Raw genomic sequence first — 21442 nt, forward strand, 5'->3', positions numbered from 1 at the left:
TGTAATCTGGCTTCTGTCCCATCATCCTTTGCATCTCTTCTTATAAGGGTCACCAGCCATCTTATAATAATGAAATCCAACCACCATGTCAATGTCTCAGTGACATTTTATAACAGGCGACCACATCTTCACTCCTCTGTGAAAGGTCCCTGTCGTGCCACAACATGACTTTTTGTTGAATCCTTTCTGATCTCTAGTATCTCTTTTTTACTTGCGCTTTTTCAGAGCCTCATTTTTGGGCTATCCCATCCGTGCCAACTCCTTAACTCAGTGCTTTTCAATCCTGGCTGACCATTAGAATCATCTAGACAGTACTTAAAAAGTACTAATGCATGAGACCCACTTCCAGAGATTTTAATTCAATGAGTCTGGGAAGGAACCCAGGAACCCAGGCAGCTCCTCAAATGATGCTAGTGTGTACTTGTGGTATAAAAAAAAAAACACTGTTTTAACTCATGATTCCCAACTTTGTCTTTTCAGAGAAATCACCTGGGGCAATTGTGAAACATAAGTGTACCAGATCCTGCCTCTTTGAAATTCTAGTTGAATAGGCCAAAACTCAAAATCCGAAAAGTAACTGGAGACTCTCCTTTCCACTCACATCTATTGGACAACACTTAAAGCTGTAGTTTTTTGGGACATCTGCTATGTGCTGGATAACTCACATTTATTTTCAAGCTTAGAGTTTTCTCCTATGTGTTCACAGAGCACTTTCCATACATGCTATTCATTTGTGTCTCCTTTGCAGGCTTTTTTTTTTTTTTTTTGGCCATGCCATGCGGCTTATGGGATGTTATTTCCCCAACCAGGGATTGAACCTGGGATCCCAGCAGTGGGAGCACAGAGTCCTAATCACTGGACCTTCAGCTAATCCCCCTGTGTCTCCTTTACTTGACTGTGAATTCCTACAGGGCAGAGATTCTGTCCCTCAAATAAATTTCATTTGAACTAGTAAATTGTCCAGTACACGTTAACTCAATAAATAATTTTATAAAATACTGAATGAACAAGCAATTAAATTATTTCCATATATATATAATCATTCCTAACACAAAATATAGATGACATTCTAAGCCTTTTTGTATTCTTGACATACACATTAGGCCAGGGTTCATAATGATGGATGAAAATTTTCTGTAATCAGTATTTTTACCTGTAAAATTGTTCTGTATAATTATGTGATTCATTTTTCTCTCTGACAGTTTCTTCTCTCTTAGTGCTTATTCCCACTTGGCCAAATGACTTATACATGTTATGGTATATTTTTGGAATCTCCTTTGTGGGAGGTATAGAGCTCATGAACTTTGAACTTGAACTTCTCATTTGTATAATAGAGATAAGACATACTTATGATTATTAAAATAAGAGAAGCTCTGGCCAGAATTTTTTTATTCTTGAAGTGTCAGCTCTTGTGAGAATATCTATGCAACCTACATAAATCCAAGGAATAGTCTTTCTTTAGCTTTCTCATTGGCTCCGCTCCGTATTACATGTGACTATATCTTGACCAATCCTTATGTTTTTTACCACAGTCTCAGAAAATATTGTGTCTTTCCCCCAATTCATGCCTAACTAGTTCACACGTGTCTTTAATCACATTGGCCCCTTCTAGAATGTGCTACATCCTTTGTCTGCCTGGAAAACTCTGATTAGTCCCTTGAAACCCTCCTCATATAGGGTTAGTCATTTCCTCATTTGTTTTACCTCTGTCTGGACACAGACTTTCCATCTTTGCACTCGTCATAATGCACTGTAATTTTTGTTTACACAGTTTATTTAATAGGTTTTGAACTCATCAAGGGGAAAGATCAAGTTTTATAAACCTATTTTTTCCCAGGGGTGAGTGCAGTGTTAAAGTATGGACATGATATTTGTGGAGTTGAATTGCTCCTGGAACCAGACTTTTACTCTACTTTTAACATAAAATCTTCCAAAACTCCATCTCCTCACCATCATTCAACTTTAACTTTGGAGTCAGAGAACTGTAAGTTAAAATCATTACTGACCCTCTGTTGTTTTTTTTGTTGTTGTTTTTTCTGATCTTGGATATTTTCTTTGTTGTTTTCTTTAACTGTGAAATAGAGATTATCAGACCTACTCACAGTGTTGCTTATATAATTAAATTAAAAGATGCATATAAAAAGCTTAACACAATAAATGTCCAAAACATGTACACAGTAATTGCTGACAATGTGGTGGTCATCATAATTGTGGAGCAGGTTTGTTTTTGTTTTTGGTGGGGTTTTTGGATCATTCACTACAGGGTTCTACCAGTAAATTTTAGTACTGAAAATGCAGTTCTCTGTTAAAGTCAGGCATGCTGAGTAAATCTAAACCTTCCCTGTTTGGCACTTCAATCACAAACTCTTAAATCCCTCTTCTCACCTTTCATGCTTCCTTGGATATTTCTTGAAATAAGGAGGGAGTTGTGTAATCCTTTCTGTAGATAAAAAAGTCAAGCTTTGGGACTAATCCTCTCATGCCCTACATTCCTGTTTACTTTAGTCACTCCAGGAACTGCAAGTCATCTCTCATTACATGAACTCTCATCCCCATATCAATTTTAATATCCCCTAATCTGGAGCAATCTTCCACTCCTCCCTTCCGTCTCAAATCCTTCCAATGTACCCTCTGGAATTCCTGATAACTCATCAACTTAATCCGTGGGATTCTCAAATCCATCACTTTCCTGCTCTCTCATTCTTTTCCATTGTGGTCACTGCATACCCTCCAAAATGTATTTGTTTTATTTTATTTTTTTAACCTCTTAAATATCCCATAAATCTTGAGGGTGGGGTAGATGTTCTCCTTTGTTTTTTTCTGGTAGTTCCAAATCATTTTCTATCTCCTTCCTCTAAAGAAAACTTCCAGTTCCTTTGTAGTTCATGCCATGTGGCAACCTCCTATCAAGCTCCCTGCCCTTGTTCCAATCATGAGCAGACACTGAGGTCAGCCCTTCTCATTCAGTGAAAATTTAGCAAGTAGCGCACTGACTCTCCACCACTTCCTTTGCTTTCCTCAATCACCCTAGGTGATTTTGACATCTGTGTAACTCGCATTGTAGAGAATCCTTTCAATAGTCTAGTTCTCAGTGTCTTGACCTCCTCATGGCCAATGATCTTGCCCTTATTTCCTGCAACCACCCATTTCCATATTATATGCTAGATCCTTTAATTGTCATCAGTTGCGATCCCAACAACCTCCATTTGACATATCCAACTTTGTGATTGCCTCTTCCTATTTATTTTCAGTTAATCTCTTTCATACACCATTCAAAGATTCTGCACTTGAGAAAATGTAATTCTATTTAGGAGACGGATTCTATCAATCTTTGCCTGTCTTTCATTCTTTTCACATCCTCACTTCCCTCCTTACTCAGTATAAAAGAATCACTCCTCACACAATCCCTTGACAACATTGCTCCCTCTCTTTCTTCACTGCATAGTTGCCTGACAAAACTCCACCCTAGTTGAATCCCAGCTTTTGTCTGTTCTGTGCTTAACTCTGAGAAGCTGGACATGACTTGACAAAATACATGATGGTGTTAACTTATCTCACTGAAAAATACATGACCACTACCTACAGTGGGCCCATGATATTCTAAGACTTCAGTTCAGTCGCTCAGTTGTGTCTGACTCTTTGCAACCCCATGAATCCCAGCATGCCAGGCCTCCCTGTCCATCACCAACTTCCGGAGCTCACCCAGACTCACGTCCATCGAGTCAGTGATACCATCCAGCCATCTCATCCTCTGTCGTCCCCTTTTCCTCCTGCCCCCAATCCCTCCCAGCATCAGAGTCTTTTTCAATGAGTCAACTCTTTGCACAAGGTGGCCAAAGTACTGGAGTTTCAGCTTTAGCATCATTCCTTCCAAAGAACATCCAGGACTGATTTCTTTTATAATTGACTGGTTGGATCTCCTTGCAGTCCAAGGGACTCTCAAGAGTCTTCTCCAACACCACAGTTCAAAGGCATCAATTCTTTGGCGCTCAGCTTTCTTCACAGTCCAACTCTCACATCCATACATGACCACTGGAAAAACCATAGCCTTGACTAGACAGACCTTTGTTGGCAAAGTAATGTCTCTGCTTTTCAATATACATGTCCCAATTCAATTTACCGTCCCAGTCTGCAAAATGACTATTTCATCACTCAAGAGTTTCTTGTTGGAATCTCTAATACACTCTCTGTCTTCTTTAATTCATCTTATTCCCCTACTTCATATTTTACTGCTAAAGAAGAGCAATCAGAAAAGAATATCCACATATTCCCACCCACCAATGTATGGACTTTCCAGGTAGCACTAATGGTAAAGAACCCACCTGCCAGTTCAGGACTTCACTGTGTCTCTATGAGATACTTCACTCTTCTTCCTGTTGCCATGGATGTACACATACCTAAAGACAGCCCATCACCTCACACAGGTTGCTGCTGCTGCTAAGTCGCTTCAGTCGTGTCCAACTCTGTGAGACCCCATAGACGGCAGCCCGCCAGGCTCTCCCGTCCCTGGGATTCTCCAGGCAAGAACACTGGAGTGGGTTGCCATTTCCTCCTCCAATGCATGAAAGTGAAAAGTGAAAGTGAAGTCGCTCAGTCGTGTCTGACTCTTAGCGACCCCATGGACTGCAGCCTTCCAGACTCCTCCATCCATGGGATTTTCCAGGCAAGAGTACTGGAGTGTTAAAGTTGAAGTTAAGTGTTGAAGAGGATGTGGAATACTCATACACTGTTGGTAGAAATATAAATTTCCATCTACATTGATACAAATGTTACAGCCATTATGGAAAACAGTATGGAGATTCCTTAAAATAGTAAAACACAGAACTACCATATGATCCAGCAATCCCAGTTCTTGATATATATCCAAACAAGTGAAATGTGTTATCTCAAAAAGATATCTACATCCTCATGTTCACACTGTATGATTCACAATAGCCAAGTTACAGCACTAAGTGTCTATCAATGGATGAGTGAATGAAGAAAATATAGTTTTATACACACACCCACCCACACACACACACTCAGAGGAATGTTATTCAACCATAGAGAGGAAAGAAATCTTGCCATTTGTGACAACATGGATGAACCTAGGGAACATTATGTTAAGTGAAATGAATCAGGCACAGAAAGACAAACACTGAACAATCTCAATTATATGTAGAATATAAAATAGCTGAACCCACAGAATAGAATGGTGGTTGCCAGGCTTGGGGAAATGGGGACATGTTGGTCAAAGAGACCTAAGTTTCAGTTATGAAGAATGAGTAAATTCTGGTGCTCTAATATGCAGTAAAAGACCCTGATGCTGGGAGGGATTGGGGGCAGGAGGAGAACGGGACGACAGAGGATGAGATGGCTGGATGGCATCACTGACTCGATGGACATGAGTTTGAGTGAACTCCGGGAGTTGGTGATGGACAGGGAGGCCTGGTATGCTGCAATTCATGGGGTCACAAAGAGTCGGACATGACTGAGCAAATGAACTGAACTGAATATACAGTATGGTGACTATAGTTAACAATGCTGTACTGTATAGTTGAAATTTGCCAAAGCGGTGGTTTTTGGTGTTCTCACCAACACACACATACAAAACGATAACTATATGAGATGATAGATGTGTTAACTAGCTTGATCCCTAGTGATCATTTCACAATGTATACATACATCAAAACATCACACTGTAGACCTTAATATGGACAGTTTCTATTTATCCATTATAACCCAATAAAACTGAAAAAAGTCAATTTGTCCATACAAACTTTCTAGGGTCTGTCCATTGGAACTCATTTCCACTCACCTTACTCAAGGACTTTGTTTCTATAACTGTCCTCCAACTTCTCTTGAACCATCACTCATGTCTTACTTACTAGGATAATCAATACACTGAGATCAAATTGCCAACATCTATTGGATCATTAAAAAAGCAAGAGAGTTCCAGAAAAACATCTACTTCTGCTTTATTGACTATGCCAAAGCCTTTGCCTGTGTGGACTACAACAAACTGGAAAATTTTTTAAGAGATGGGAATACCAGACCCCCTGACCTACCTCTTGGGAAATCTGTGTGCAGGTCAGTAAGCAACAGTTAGAACTGGACATGGAAAAACAGACTGGTTCCAAATCAGGAAACGAGTATGTCAAGGCTGCATATGTCACCCTGCTTATTTAACTTATATGCAGAGTACACCATGAGAAATGCTGGGATGGATGAAGCACAAGCTGGAATCAAGATCGCCTGGAGAAACATCAATAACTTCAGAGATGCAGATGACACCACCCTTATGGTAGAAAGTGAAGAAGAACTAAAGAGCCTCTTGATGAAAGTGAAAGAGGAGAGTGAAAAAGTTGGCTTAAAACTCAACATTCAGTAAACAAAATCATGGCATCAGGTCCCATCACTGCATGGCAAATAGATGGGTAAACAGTGGAAACAGTGGCTGACTTTTTTGGGGGGACTCCAAAAGCACTGCAGATAGTGACTGCAGCCATGAAATTAAAAGACATTTACTCCTTGGAAGAAAAGTTGTGACCAACCTAGATAGCGTATTAAAAAGCGGAGACATTACTTTGTCAACAAAGGTCCATCTAGTCAAGGCTATGGTTTTTCCAGTGGTCACGTATGGATGTGAAAGTTGGACTATAAACACAGCTGAGCACCGAAGAATTGATGCTTTTGAACTGTGGTGTTGGAGAAGACTCTTGAGAGTCCCTTGGACTGCAAGGAGATCCAACCAGTCAATCCTAAAAGAAATCAGTCCTGAATATTCATTGGAAGGACTCATGCTAAAGCTGAAACTCCCATACTTTGGCCACCTGATGCAAACAGCTGACTCATTGGAAAAGACCCTGATACTGGGAAAGATTGAAGGCAGGAGGAGAAGGGGATGACAGAGGATGAGATGGTTGGATGGCATTATTGGCTCAATGGACATGAGTTTGAGTAAACTCTGGGAGTTGGTGATGGACAGGGAGGCCTAGGCTGCTGCAGTCCATGGGATAGAAAAGAGCTGGACACGACTGAGCGACTGAAATGAATCAATACTCAAGCTTGCTGTAAACATCTGCCTTAAAACAAACAAAACCAAACTTTCTTGGATGTTACATCCTCATTTCACATTCCCCTCCTCTATATTTCCTTTCACTTTTTCATTTTACCCTCCTTTTCACAAAATTAATAAAATTTGAGTGCATAATAATGTCTCCACTTCGGTCACTCTTCTGAAAGCACTCCAGTCAGTCTTTTGACTTCCAGCTCCATGGAAACTGCTGTTGTCAACATTGTCTCCGCATTGCCTAATCCTATGGACAAACTTACTTGCCCTCATAGTAGCAATTCCACATAGTTGACCACAACCTCCTTGGAACATTCTATATTCAGTTTCCAAAAAATCTATTCTCATCTCAATATCCTCCCTACTTCTGGATTTTTCCTCTTAATATATTCTCAACATAGCAGCCAAATTTATTTAGTTAAAACACTGATGAAATTATTTCATTCTGCTCAACAAAACTCCATGGCATCTTATATCCCTCAAGGGGGGTGGGGTGGTGGGGAAGTTCTTCCAGTGCTTTCTAAATCTCTATCTTGCCTTGATTATTGCCAAGTGAGTCAGCACTTCCCTCTTTGGTCACTCTGGTCCAGCCACATAGACTACTTGTTCTCCTGAATATGCCAGGCATACTCTTGCCTCCGAGCCTTTGTCCTTGCTGCTCTCTCTCCCAGAAAAGGCACTCTTCTAAATATTAGAGTGGTTGGCACTCTATTCCAGTTAGGTCTCTTTCTAAATGTCACCTTGTCAGGCAAGGACTTTCCCTCTTTGGTAGTTACTGTCTAATCCATTAACCTGCTTTGCTTTTCTTCATAGTACTTAATACCACCCGATACACATTGTTTATTTGTTTATTGTTTCTCTTCTCCATATAAAAATAAAGTCCCAGGAGAACAAAAACAATATCTGTTTTTTTTTTTTTCTTTTCACTACTATCTCACCAGCAGCTAGTGGTTCTACTGCATAATAAATATTTGTTGAATGATTAAATAAAACCTTTCTTTTCAATGTCTATATTCCTGTGACCAGCATCTGCATGTGCTTTCCTAAAATCATTAAACATCTATATCCACAACTTAAACCGAATTCCTAGCACAGTAAATTGAGAAGTTAGGCAAATAGTTTGGCCATAATCCTCTGTTAAGTGTCTTTCCTCTGTCCTAGCACTAAATTTATTGACTCACTCTTAAAACTCCATTTCCTACAAAATGCAGGGTGGTTGAAGTCCAAAATCAATAAGTATAAGAATGCTTAGAGCAGGAAAGAAGAAAAATGAGATAATAAAAGGAGAAAACATTTTAAAGGAACTCATAAACATCTTAGAACTGTACTTGGGAAACAAAGATCATGCAGAAAAATTTTGGAAGAAAACACCTCCACAAAAGCATGTCCTCTCTCTTCCTCTCCTTTCTCTGTAGTAGACGATAGTGTAATTCTTGCTTAGGCTGGACTGTGCTCTGTCATGCAGAACAAAGGACAAGTCTTTTGGCCTCAGCTTCTAGTTATCTGAGCCCAGATGAAGACAAACAGGATAGGCCCAAGGCAAAACTGTCAAGTGGAAAAACTTGGCTGGCGTTTAGAAATTCCCTTTTCTCTGCTCTCTCCCTGCTCGGTTATACCCGCACCCTCTGCACCTTTAGTGCCCAATATCCTCCTCCTTCTAAAATCTTGCCTCTGTCAAAAAGTAAGATGGGTATCTTAAAACATTTACATTTACATCCAGGTTGTAATTTCACTTTCAACCGCATATAAGTGGTAAAGACAATACTGATAATTTTCCTAATAACTAATCTGATCTTCCAGATTAGGAAAAATACTAAACTTAGTTCTGTTGCAGGAAGTTCAGACCAAACCACTAACTTCAATTAGTATTTTCATGTAAATGTTTAGTGCTGTGCCCCTGCTAAGTTACTTCAGTTGTGTCCAACTCTTCGTGACTCTCTGGACTGTAGCCTGCCAGGCTCCTCTGTCCATGGGTTCCTCACGCAAGAATACTGGAGTGGGTTGACAAGCCCTCCTCTAGGGAATCTTCCCGACCCAGGGATCGAAGCCACATCTCCTGCGGCTCCTGCACTGTAGGCAAATTCTTTACCACTGAACCACCAGGGAAATGTCTCATGGTAAAATTCCCAGTTTCATGTTTCTCAGCTCTTGACATTTAGATGTGTGTGACCCCGCGGCAGAAGGTGAGATGGGGTGCTTGATCTTAGCATTTTCCTCTGCATTTTCACGGGTGCTGGTTTCAGAGTCACCCATTAGTTTTGTTTCTTGGACTGGTGACTGTTGAGTTTCATTGACCCATCTGCCTCTTGCTGAGGGATCAGGTGGTACCCACTGCTCAGCTCTCTGTCTCAACTTCCTAGCCTGCTGCTCCTTTGTGCTCTAAGATTAGCCTTTCATCTCAGCAGCCTCATATTTTCTGAGTCTGGAATGTAGAAACTTCTGGACTTCCTGAAGGAAACGGAGGGACAGAGATGCTTCTGTGTATGTATGTGTGTGTGTGTGTGTGTGTGTGTGTCCTGCCTCCGTGTGAGTTCCCTAGCTCCAGGACCATGCTGGGCATGAGAATTCTCCTAGACCTTGGCAGTTTCACCTCTATGCACACAGGGAAGCATGCCACTGATATGATGATGCCAGGATCCCCCATCTGTCCAGGTGTATCTGTGGCCCACAACATTGAAAATGTGAGCCCCAAAGTGAGGTGGGGGGCATCAAAGAGTCTGGCATCTTCTTCCTTATCCTCTGTTCCTTCCTCATTCACAGGGGCCAGAGACCTTTTGATCCTATCAGACTTTGTATACTCCTTTAATAATAAACCATTTTTGTCACTGCTTTTGCCATTCTGAAGTGGAAAATCATAAAAATATAGTATAACTCTCCTCATAGAACTAAAATCAATACCATATTCTAACTATAAAAAAAAAAAAACAAAAAAGCAAAGATAATTTATCTATTTTAAAATGTAAATGAATACTTGGTGATAACTACAAGGAAAGACATAATGAATTGGTCTGATGATTAAGTTTATATACAGAAATCACCTGAATGTGACAATTACAATTCCTCTAATGGAGATTTAAACTCCATGAACACTTTGTTGGATGATATTTCAAAATAGTGACCAAATCTCAGTAAACCTGCAAAAGAAACAAAGTAGGGTTTTCCTACAGCTTATACTACAATATGCTTACAGAAATTTTAATGTACATAAATTGGGCAAAAAAAAATTTCCTGGCTCAAATACATTTTCTACCTGTCTGTGGCTTAGGACATTTTATTTCAGTGAACTGGGCCACTCATTCTAGCTGTCTAGAGTCCCTGACTCTATTCATTAAATATAAAATGCAGCCTCCAAGCATTGCATGACGACAATAACAAAGAGCCCTGAAGGGTGTCTCCTGAAGGGTGATTTTCCATCTCTTGTAAGAATTGCTTCTCTGCACCATTTTCCTCCTTCTTCACCAAAGGAGCAAGGCTCATGATGCAGCTATTAGTGCAAATGTTATCTGTTCCTCTCTTACTACAAAATGAAACTGTATTTCCAGGAATGGCCCTTAATCCAAGAGCCCATTGGATAACCGCAGTTTGAAGTTTCTGAGGCTGAAAATACATCAGTTTGATAGCCCCAAGATATAATCTCTGTTATATAGTGGACCCTCTCTCCTGTTGTTAGATTACCCAGATATTAGCCCCTGAAACTGTTTTATTCTAGTGAATCAATTTAATGTTTTTCAAATGACAAAAGCAATACATTACTATGGTAAACAAGTTAAATAATACGAAGTGAAGTGCAGTTGCTTAGTCATGTCTGACTCTTTGCATCCGCATGGACTGTAGCCTACCAGGCTCCTCAGTCCATGAGATTTCCCAGGAAAGAATACTGAACTGGGTTGTCATTTCCTTCTCCAGGAGATCTTCCCCACCCAGGGATTGAACCCAGGTCTCCTGCATCGTAGGCAGATGCTTTACCATCTGAGCCACCTGACTGTAAAGTCATTTCTCTCTTCTCTCATTGAATGCTGTCTCCTATATACAAAGACACATATCCACTCATTTACATTTTCATACACATATGTCTGTGCATACACACACACACACAAACACACAAACAGATTTTATCTTTAACATCAAAATGCCACCATATTGTACACATTGCCCTGGGTGTCTTTTTTCCCAGTTAAATATATGTATATTATGGCCACCCCAAAGTGTATAGAAAGTAACTTTCTAATAAACAATAGATAAAAGCAAAATATGTACTGCACATTCACTCACATATAAAATTGTCTATAAATATGATTATATCATACTGCTTTCCAAAGAACTCTTTGTCTTTCACTGCACTCCCCTCTTCTCTTCATCTCTAACAGTACATTGCTTCATCCTCCTCTAAACTGCATCCCCCTCCCAGTCCTGATTATTTCTTTTTTCCCATTCTTAATGCTCATTTTTCACAGAATGAATCCCTAATATCAATTCTGTGTGTGTGTGTGTGTGTGTGTGCCCACTTGTGCATGCATGCTCACTTAGTCACTTAGTCATGTCCAACTCTTCTGTGAACTCATGGACTGTAACCCGCCAGGCCCCTCTTCCAGGGGATTTTCCAGGCAAGAACACTGGACTGTGTTGTAATTTCCTTCTCCAGGGGATCTTCCTGACCCTGGGATTGAATACATCTCTTTTGTCTCCTGCATTGGCAACTCGATTCCTTAGCATTATGCCACCTGGGAAGCACTTTATTTTGCTTTTTTGTTGTTGTTCAGTTGCTCAGTTGTGTCCAATTCTTTACTACTCCATGGAATGCAGCACACCAGGCTACCCTGTCCTTCACCATCTCCTGGAGCTTGCTTGCACTCATGTCCATTGAGTCAGTGATGCCATGAAACTATCTCGTCCTCTGCTGTCCCCTTCTCCTCCTGCCTTCAGTCTTTCCCAGCATCAGGGTCTTTTCCAATGAGTTAGTTTTTTGAATCAGGTGGCCTAAGTATTGGAGCTTCAGCTTCAGCGTCAGTCCTTCCAATGAATATTCAGGGTTGATTTCCTTTAGGATTGACTGGTTTTATCTCCTTGCAGTTCAAGGAACTCCCAAGAGTCTTCCCCAACACTACAGTTCAAAAGCATCAATTTTTTGGCACTCAGCTTTCTTTATGGTCCAACTCTCACATCTATACATGATTACTGGAAAAACCACAGCTTTGACTAGATAGACCCTTGTTGGCAAAGTACTGTTTCTGCTTTAAAAACCTACACTGTCTAGGTTGATCATAGCTTTTCTTCCAAGGAGCAAGAGTCTTTTAATCTCATGGCTGCAGTCACCATCTGCAGTGATTTTGGAGCCCCCCCCCAAATAAAGTCTGTCACTGTCTCCATTGTTTTCCCATCTATTTGCTATGAAGTGATGGGACCATATGCCATGATCTTAGTTTTTTGAATGTTGAGTTTTAAGCCAGGTTTTTCACTTGCTTTCACTTGATTTCACATTCCAGGATGTCTGGCTCTAGGTGAGTGATCACACCATCGTGGTTATCTGGGTCATGAAGATCTTTTTGGTCTAGTTCTTCTGTGTATTCTTGCCACCTCTTCTTAATATCTTCTGCTTCTGTTAGGTCCATGCCATTTCTGTCCTTTATTGTGCCCATATTTGCATGAAATATTCCCTTGGTATCTCTAATTTTCTTGAGGACATCTCTAGTCTTTCCCATTCTATTTTTTTCCTCTATTTCTTGGCATTCATCACTGAGGAAGGCTTTCTTATCTCTCCTTGCTATTCTTTGGAACTCTACATTCAAATGGGTATATCTTTCCTTTCCTCCTTCGCCTTTAGCTTCTCTTCTATTAACAGCTATTTGTAACGCCTCCTCAGACAACCATTTTGCTTTTTTGCATTTCTTTTCCTTGGGGATGGTCTTGATCCATGCCTCCTATATAATGTCACAAACCTTCATCCATAGTTCTTCAGGCAGTCTGTCTATCAGATCTAATCCCTTGAGTCTATTTATCACTTCCACTATATAATCGTAACAAATACAGCTGATCTATTAAAATAAATTTGCCATACTCCAGTGGTCATTCAGAGCACTTCATCCTCTGGCCTTGGTAATTACTCGGGGATAAAAAGGACCTAATAGTGGCCATTCCAGGAACTTCAGCCAAAATGGCAAGGACAGACACACTTTTATTGTTATGATTTTATTAAACAAAATTCAGAAAACTAAGATCATGGCATCTGGTCCCATTACTTCATGACAAATAGGTGGGGAAACAATGGAAACAGTGACAGACTTTTATTTTGAGGGGGCCCAAAATCACTGCAGATGGTGACTGCAGCCATGAAATTAAAAGACACTTACTCCTTGGAAGAAAATCTATGCCCAACCTAAACAGCATATTAAAAAGCAGAGACATTACTTTACCAACAAAAGTCCATCTAGTCAAAGCTATGATTTTTCCAGTAGTCATGTATGTATGTGAGAGTTGGACCATAAAGAAAGCTGAGCGCCGAAGAATTGATGCTTTTGAACTGTGGTGTTGGGGAAGACTCTTGAGAGTCCCTTAGACTGCATGGAGATTCAACCAGTCAATCCTAAAGGAAATCAGTCATGAATATTCATTGGAAGGACTGATGCTGAAGCTGAAACTCCAATTCTTTGGCCACCTGATATGAAGAACTGACTCACTGGAAAAGACCCTGATGGTGGGAAAGATTGAAGGTGAGATGAGAAGGGGACAATAGAGGATGAGATGGTTGGATGGCATCACTGATGGGATGGACATGAGTTTGAGTAGGCTCCGGGAGTTAGTGATGGGAAGGGAAGCCTGGGGTGCTGTAGTCCATGGGGTTGCAAAGAGTTGGACACAAGTGAGCAACTGAACTGGACTGAATTGAAATTCAGAATATTTACCATCCTTCCATCATTTGAATATTGCCTTCAAAGACATTAGGAAAACACAGAGAAAACAGAGTTGAGGGCTGAAGTGAATCAAGTTCAGAGCTCTTCATACCAAGACCAGAGGATGAAGTGCTCTGAATAATACAGAATATTGTTAGATAATATGTATTTAGGCATACTGCAAACAAACATCCCCCACATTTACATGTACAGGAATCAATACATTTATTTTGTGCCCAAGTTCTTCTGAGTTCCTGTCACTTATAACCAAGAATCCTAAATTGCCAAATAAGCTACACTTTACCCTACATATTCCCTATCTTAAATTCTTGTAAATTTGGGTTAGGTAGAGATTATGGGGATGTGAAGTAAGCCTCTTTTTCTATCTGTGGTTTACAAGCTGGTGTTATTACATGCTTCCAAAATAAGTGAAATAAATTAGGTAAACTATTGTGAAAATCTTTGAACATGAAAAATTAGTGCTTTATTGGCATTAAAAGGAACTTTGGAATCTATGCAGTCAGCATAATATGTTATGGTTGCTAGACCACTCAAGTCTGGCAATTTCATTTTAATAGATCAATTCTGCCCCACTATTGCTCCTAGGCTACAACTTGGCCAAATTTCACTTTAAAGGGCATATTATGGCAAAGATCCAAACCCTTTCACAGCAAAAGCTGAATGCTAATGGAATTGTTATGATTTAAAACTGTGAAACACAATCTATTTTTCAATGGAGGAAACAAAATACATAACCACAAATATTTCCAGTTTCTTAACTCAACCTTGAAGGATATTTTTGCATTTTTATTCATCATTTAATGATGAGAGATACTGTAAAAAGTGTTTTGGGTAGTGTCAGAGTATCAGATCAGAAGACCTAGTAGTTGTCCAGCTAGTAGATTTTGACAATACCACCTACTAGCTGGGTGACCTAAACCAAGTTACTTAACATCTTGTACCACCGGTGCTAAATTGTAGCTTGGATATTAAATGAGAAGATACTTGTAAGATACTTTTCTGAGCCTGGCCTATGGTAAGTGTTCAATACATGGCTATTATTGCAATTATTATCAGTAATAATGCTGGGAAAAGTAGTATTGCTACTAGAGTATTAACCTTCAACTTTGATTTTAGTGATTGGAAATTTTTACTTGCATTATGTTTTTTCTCCCTTTCTTTCATTCTTTCTTCTTTTCTTTCTTCCTTTCCTATTCTTTTCTTTTTAATTTTCCTGCTTTCTCATCATTTGAAAATATCAGAAGAACCTGCTCTAGGAGAAACCCTAGGTGTGTAAAAAAAAAGTGGCTCTTATTTCACAAAGAACAAAGACAAGACAACTTTTAAATACCAAAGGACTTTTCATAAATATAATTAAGTAAAAATAACTCACAAATCTAAGAATCTAAAGTTCCCAACTCAAAGTCATTGATACATCTAAAATTTTTGTAAAAAAAAAAAATTGTTTCTGAAATACACAGAAAGCTCTTGCATCTCTATACAATAATAATGAAAAATCAGAAAGAGAAATTAAGGAAATAATCCTATTCACCATTGCAAAGAAAAGAGTAAAGTACCTAGGAATTAACCTACCTAAAGAGACAAAAGACCTGTATTCTGTTGAAGTGACAGAACTCACTGATGGATTAGCAGTGGGGAATGAAGTAGAAAGAGAAACAGGACAACTCCTAGGTTTAGGGACTAAGGGATTGGAATTACTGTGATGTCATTTATTGAAATGGGGAAAGTTTATGTTTCAAGTTAAGTAGACAGTTGCCAAACAGACTGGAAAAGAATGGTATTCCAAAAGTAACCTCAACTTCATTTGCCAAAGCATGAAGGCTCTAAAGAAACTGGCATGTCCATGAAAAGAGAACATACTTGAAACAAAGGAAATGAAGAGCACAGGGTGAGGATATATTGACAGACAAGGCTACAGATGTTATAAAGGGCTAGATGACAGAGTTTGGACTGGATCCATTAGATTAGGGAGGTATTATGAGCCATTTAGGGTTTAAAGGAACTAATCATCTATAAAATGAAATCAAAGAATTCAGAAATGAAGACACTACAGCAAAATAATTGGTTGTACAGATTGAATTAATGTACACATATATCCATATTAAATATGATAAAATTAAGATAAAATAGAAAATTAATATTATACAAATGTGATAAATGAAAAATAATATAACCAGCAAGAATCAGACTGAAGGAATTTGAAGGGCAAAAATGCATAATAATATCTAGTACTTGCAGAAAGTGCACTCATTTTTTTAAGTGTTCTAAGGACTCAGTTCTCACAAAGCCCTTTTTAGGTACCTGCTATTACTCTTACTATTAAACAGTTGAGAACAGCTGAGGTATGCAGAACTTAAGAAATATGCCCAAATGGAGAAAATAATTGCAGATGAAACAACTAACAAAGGATTACTCTCCAAAATGTATAAGCAGCTCATGCAGCTCAATAACAGAAAAACAAACAACCCAGTCAAAAAAAGTGGACAGAAGATCTAAACAGACATATCTCCAAAGAAGACATACTGAAGGCCAACAAACACATGAAAAGATGCTCAGCATCGTTCATTACTAGAGAAATACAAATCAAAACTACAATGATGTATCACCTCCAGCCAGTCAGAATGCCATCATCAAAAAATCTACAGGTGATAAATGCTGGAAAGGGTATGGGAAAAAGGGAACCTCTTGCACTGTTGGTGGGAACACAAATTGATACAGCCACTGTGAACAGTATGGAGAAGATTCCTTAAAAAACTAGGAATAAAACTACCATATGATCCAGCAATCCCACTCCTGGGCATATACGCTGAGAAAACCAAAACTGAAAAAGACACATGTACCCCAATGTTCATTGCAGCACTATTTACAATAGCTGGAACATGGAAGCAATCTAAATATCCATCAACATGTGAATTGGTAAAGAAGTTGTGGTTATATATATATACAATAGAATATTATTCAACCATAAAAAATGATTGAATTTGAGTTCCTTATTCTAGTTAGGTGGATAAACCTAAAGCCTGTTATACAGAGTGAAGTGGATCAGAAAGATAAAAACAAATGTCATATATTAATGCATGTATATTGAATCTAGAAAAATGGTACTGATGAACCTACTTTCAGGGCAGGATTAGAGATGCAGACATAGAGAACAAACTGGACAGGGAAAGGAGAGGGTGGGATGAATTTAAAGAGTAGCACTGAAGCATATACATTATCATATGTAAAATAGATAGCTAATAGGAAGTTGTTGCATAACCCAGGGAGTTCAACATGGTACTCTGTGACAACCTAGAGCAGTGGGATGGGGTGGAAGATGGGGGAGACGTTCAAGAGGGAGGGGACATATGTATACTTATGGCTGATTCACATTGTTGTATGGCAGAAGCCAATACAATACTGTAAAGCAATTATTCTCAAATTAAAAATTTTTTTTAATGACACAGAATCCCAAAAAAAAAAAAAAGAGAGAGAGAAAGAAATATACCCAAATATTTATAGCTATTGGAGTTTCTCTGGTGGCTCAGACGGTAAAGAATCTGCCCACAATGTGGGAGACCTGTATTTGATCTCTGGGTTATGAAGATCCCCTGAAGGATGACATGGCAACCCACTCCAGTATTCTTGCCTGGGGAATCCCCATGGATAGAGGAGTCTAGTGGGCTACAGTCCATGAGGTTGCAAAGAGTTGGACATGACTGAGTGACTAAACAGCACAACACATAGGTATTGAGTGATATAGAGATAGGACTTAAATGTAGCATTTTTATTTCAGAGTTCCACAACTTTTAACTATTATTTAAAAGCCTAGCCTCTGACGAGCATGGGAATCTTTCATAACAGGGAGCCAATTTATATTGAGTGAAACTATTTATATTGAGTGAAACTAAAGCACAAGCTTAAATAAGTTCCTCCTTAATATTTTGTATTAAGTAGCCATATTTGTCTGAAGTTCAGTAAGTACTATGGTTTTAACCTGATTTCCTATTTTTTCTATTAAATTCCTTCCAAGTATAGTTAAATTAAATTTTATTTGAATATTCCTTTATTATCAAATTATTTTGTCAAATCCCCTTTCTTCGCAACATATCTTTTTTCTGTCTATATTCCTAAGGGACACCTGTAATTAGATTTGCAAAATGGTAACAGTGCCTACATTTGTGTTTTGGTGCTTTGAATGATTTTGTCACTATTTTTTTATACTTCCTTTACTGATTAATTTTAAATGATGAAATTTGTATTATTTCAGTAAATTATAAGTCATCATTATAATAAAAGAAAAAAGGTGGAATATGGATAAGGATGAGAAGAGCATAGCATTGGTGAAGTTCATTTGTTCTGTGCTTACAATTTCTTAAAAAGGAAAACACTCTCATCTCTGACCCAGTACAGATCTCTTCTCTAGGAAACAAATATTAATTCCACATATAAAAGTAATGTCTGTCTACTTTTTGCTACATTAGCTGTGAAATTTTAAATACTTTCTCATTCACCAGGGGAGTGTGTGTGTGTGTATATATATATATATATATATATGTGTATATGTATATGTACATATATGTATGTATATATGTATATGTGTGTGTGTGTATATATATATACAGTACATATAGATATATACTGTATATATATATATGTATATAAAAATAGTGACAAATATATGTGTGTGTATATATATATATACAATACATATATACACACACACATATATGTATATATATATACAGTACATATATATACACACACATATATTTTGTCACTATTTTTTTACATATATATTTTTATATATATATATATGTGTGTGTGTATATGTATATACAGTACATATATATGTACTGGGACAACAACGGAAAACACTTTATACAAACAATGAGCCAGGAAATGAATTTTCTATAATAATCTTTTGACACTACTGAATTATTTAAAGGAGTAGAGATAAGTTCTTTAAACATTAAATCATTTGTGTAATGAGGAAGAAAGAATAACTGTTCGTAGTGAGAGGTATGTTGAATCACGGATCTGGAGTCTAGGCCTGGTTCTGTACCAGAACTCTCAATGACGTGGTCAAACTATCCTTTCGCGATTTTGTGTTCCTACAAAAATGAGTGGTGAAAGTTTTTTTTATTCCAGAGGTAGCCTGGAGATTTACATACTTGAGAAATTGCACAAGACAGGCTCCATACTTGAGGAATCAGGCACAACTAAGAGTGGAAATAAGGTTAAAAGAACATCAAATACGAGTCTGCAAATTATCAAACTCTCAATAACCCCCAACACCTGCATCTAGTGCTTCAGCCTTTTAAGACTTTACTCAATTAAATCATATGAAATTGCCAATACTCAACCATCTTTAGCCTAGAAAATAGCAATTTCATGTTAATTAATTTAACATAAACATCAAAGGATCATTAGACACTTAAGAAAATTCCCAAATATGAAAAGCAGAGTCCAAAACAAGCAAAAGCACAGACAAAACAGGATCTAAGGAAAACATACAGAAGTTTATTAGCCATTATATTCATAAATTGAGAAAAATATCCTATATTTTTAAAAGACAACAACCAGAAATCATAAAATATTGAAAATGAAAACATATGATTAAAGAAATTAAGTTGGTGAAAATAAAATTAGGAAAGTAAAAGTAAGAAGATTGGATAGAAAATCTAAGAGAGGGGCTTCCCTGGTAGCTTAGTGGTAAAGAATCTGTCTGGCAGTGTAGCAGACATGGGTTTGACCCCTGATCTGGAAAGATCCCACATGCCGAGGAGCAACTAAGCCCATGCACCAGAGCTACTAAGCCTGTGCTCTAGAGCCCAGGAACCACAGTTGCTGAAACCCATGTACCCTAGAGCCCATGCTCCGCAACTATGGAAGCCACCGCAATGAGAAGGCTGTGCACCGTAACTAGAGAGTGGCCCCTGCTTGCTGCAACTAAAGAAAAGCCCGTGCAGCAGTGAAGACCCAGCACAGCCAGAAATAAAAAAATAATTTTTTTAAAACCCACAGATATTTATTTAAAAAAACAAAGTTGAAGAGATATAACTTTCAAAAATTGGAGTTTTGATGAGAAACAAATGAAAACTGTAGATAATTTCCCAGAACTAAATACAAGCATATTTTATTTTATTGCATTTTGCTTTATTGACCTTTGCAGATACTGCAGTTTTTTTACAAGTTGAACTTTGTGGCAACCTTCCATCAAGCAAGTTGATTGGCTCCATCTCCCCAATAACATTATTTTTAAGTAAGATATGTACATTGTTGTTTTAGACATAATGCGATTGCACACTTCATAGATTACAGTCTAGCGTAAACATAATTTTTATATGCACTTGGAAACCAAATATACCAAACAACTTGCATTATTGTAATTTTACTTTATTGGATGGTCGAGAGTCAGACCCACGGTACCTCCAAGAGGTGCATGCAATGTGAATTCCTAGATTGAAATGACTCTCAAGAGCCCATACAATGATTAAAACAAAACTTATACTAATGGGATCCCTCTGAAATACATATCCTTTTCAAGTTTTGAAGAAAAATTATTTTCAACATCTAAGTTTATACTTAGTTAATTAGTTAGTTATTCACTCAGTCGTGTCTGACTCTTTGTGACCCCATGGACTGTAGCTCACCAAGCTTCTCTGTCCATGGAATTCTCCAGGCAAGAATACTGGAGTGGGTTGCCATTTGTTTTTCCAGGGGATCTTACTAACCCAGGAATGGAACCCGGGTCACCTGAACTGCAAGCAGATTCTTTACCATCTGAGCCACCAGGGAAGACCAGTCTATACTTAGGCCAAAAGAAAGAAAGAAAGAATGTGAAGTTGCTCAGTAGTGTCCAACTCTTTATGACCCCATGGACTGCAGCCTGCCAGGTTCCTCTGTCCATGGGATTTTTGAAGCAAAATTCTGGAATAGGTTGCCATTTCCTTTAGTAGGGGATCTTCCCGACTCCGGGATCAAACCTGGGCTGCAGGCAGATTTTTTAACATCTGAGCTACCAGGGAAGCCTGTACTTAGGCCAACAATTAATCAAAGGTAAGAGCAGAACGGAAGCATTTTTTAAGCATCGACTCAATAAATTTCTCTCTTATGAATCTTTCTCAAGAAGTTGTTGGATGCCATTTTCCGTTAACATGAGGAAGAAAACCAAGAAAAAGGTGTAGGAAAATCTTAGAATATTAACCCTCAGGATGATAGTGGCATTGAAGGCCAAGAGATAAAACTTCTAGATGGTAACTGAATAAAACAAGGGTCCAAAAAGACAGAACTCAAACAACAAAATGATAGTTGATTTTCAAAGTATATAAAGTGGGGAATTTTAGTTTTGTTAGAAAGTTAGGAAGTAAATTAACAGTTGGTACATAGGAAACTAAAGAAATAAAAACAAAGACAAATATAAACTGTAAGAAAAACGTAAAGTTATATAAGATGCAAAATGCAATTATCACAGTATTGATCATCTCTAAATGATTTTACA

Source organism: Bubalus bubalis, chromosome 2, assembly GCF_019923935.1.
Source record: "Bubalus bubalis isolate 160015118507 breed Murrah chromosome 2, NDDB_SH_1, whole genome shotgun sequence".
Lineage (NCBI taxonomy): Eukaryota > Metazoa > Chordata > Mammalia > Artiodactyla > Bovidae > Bubalus > Bubalus bubalis.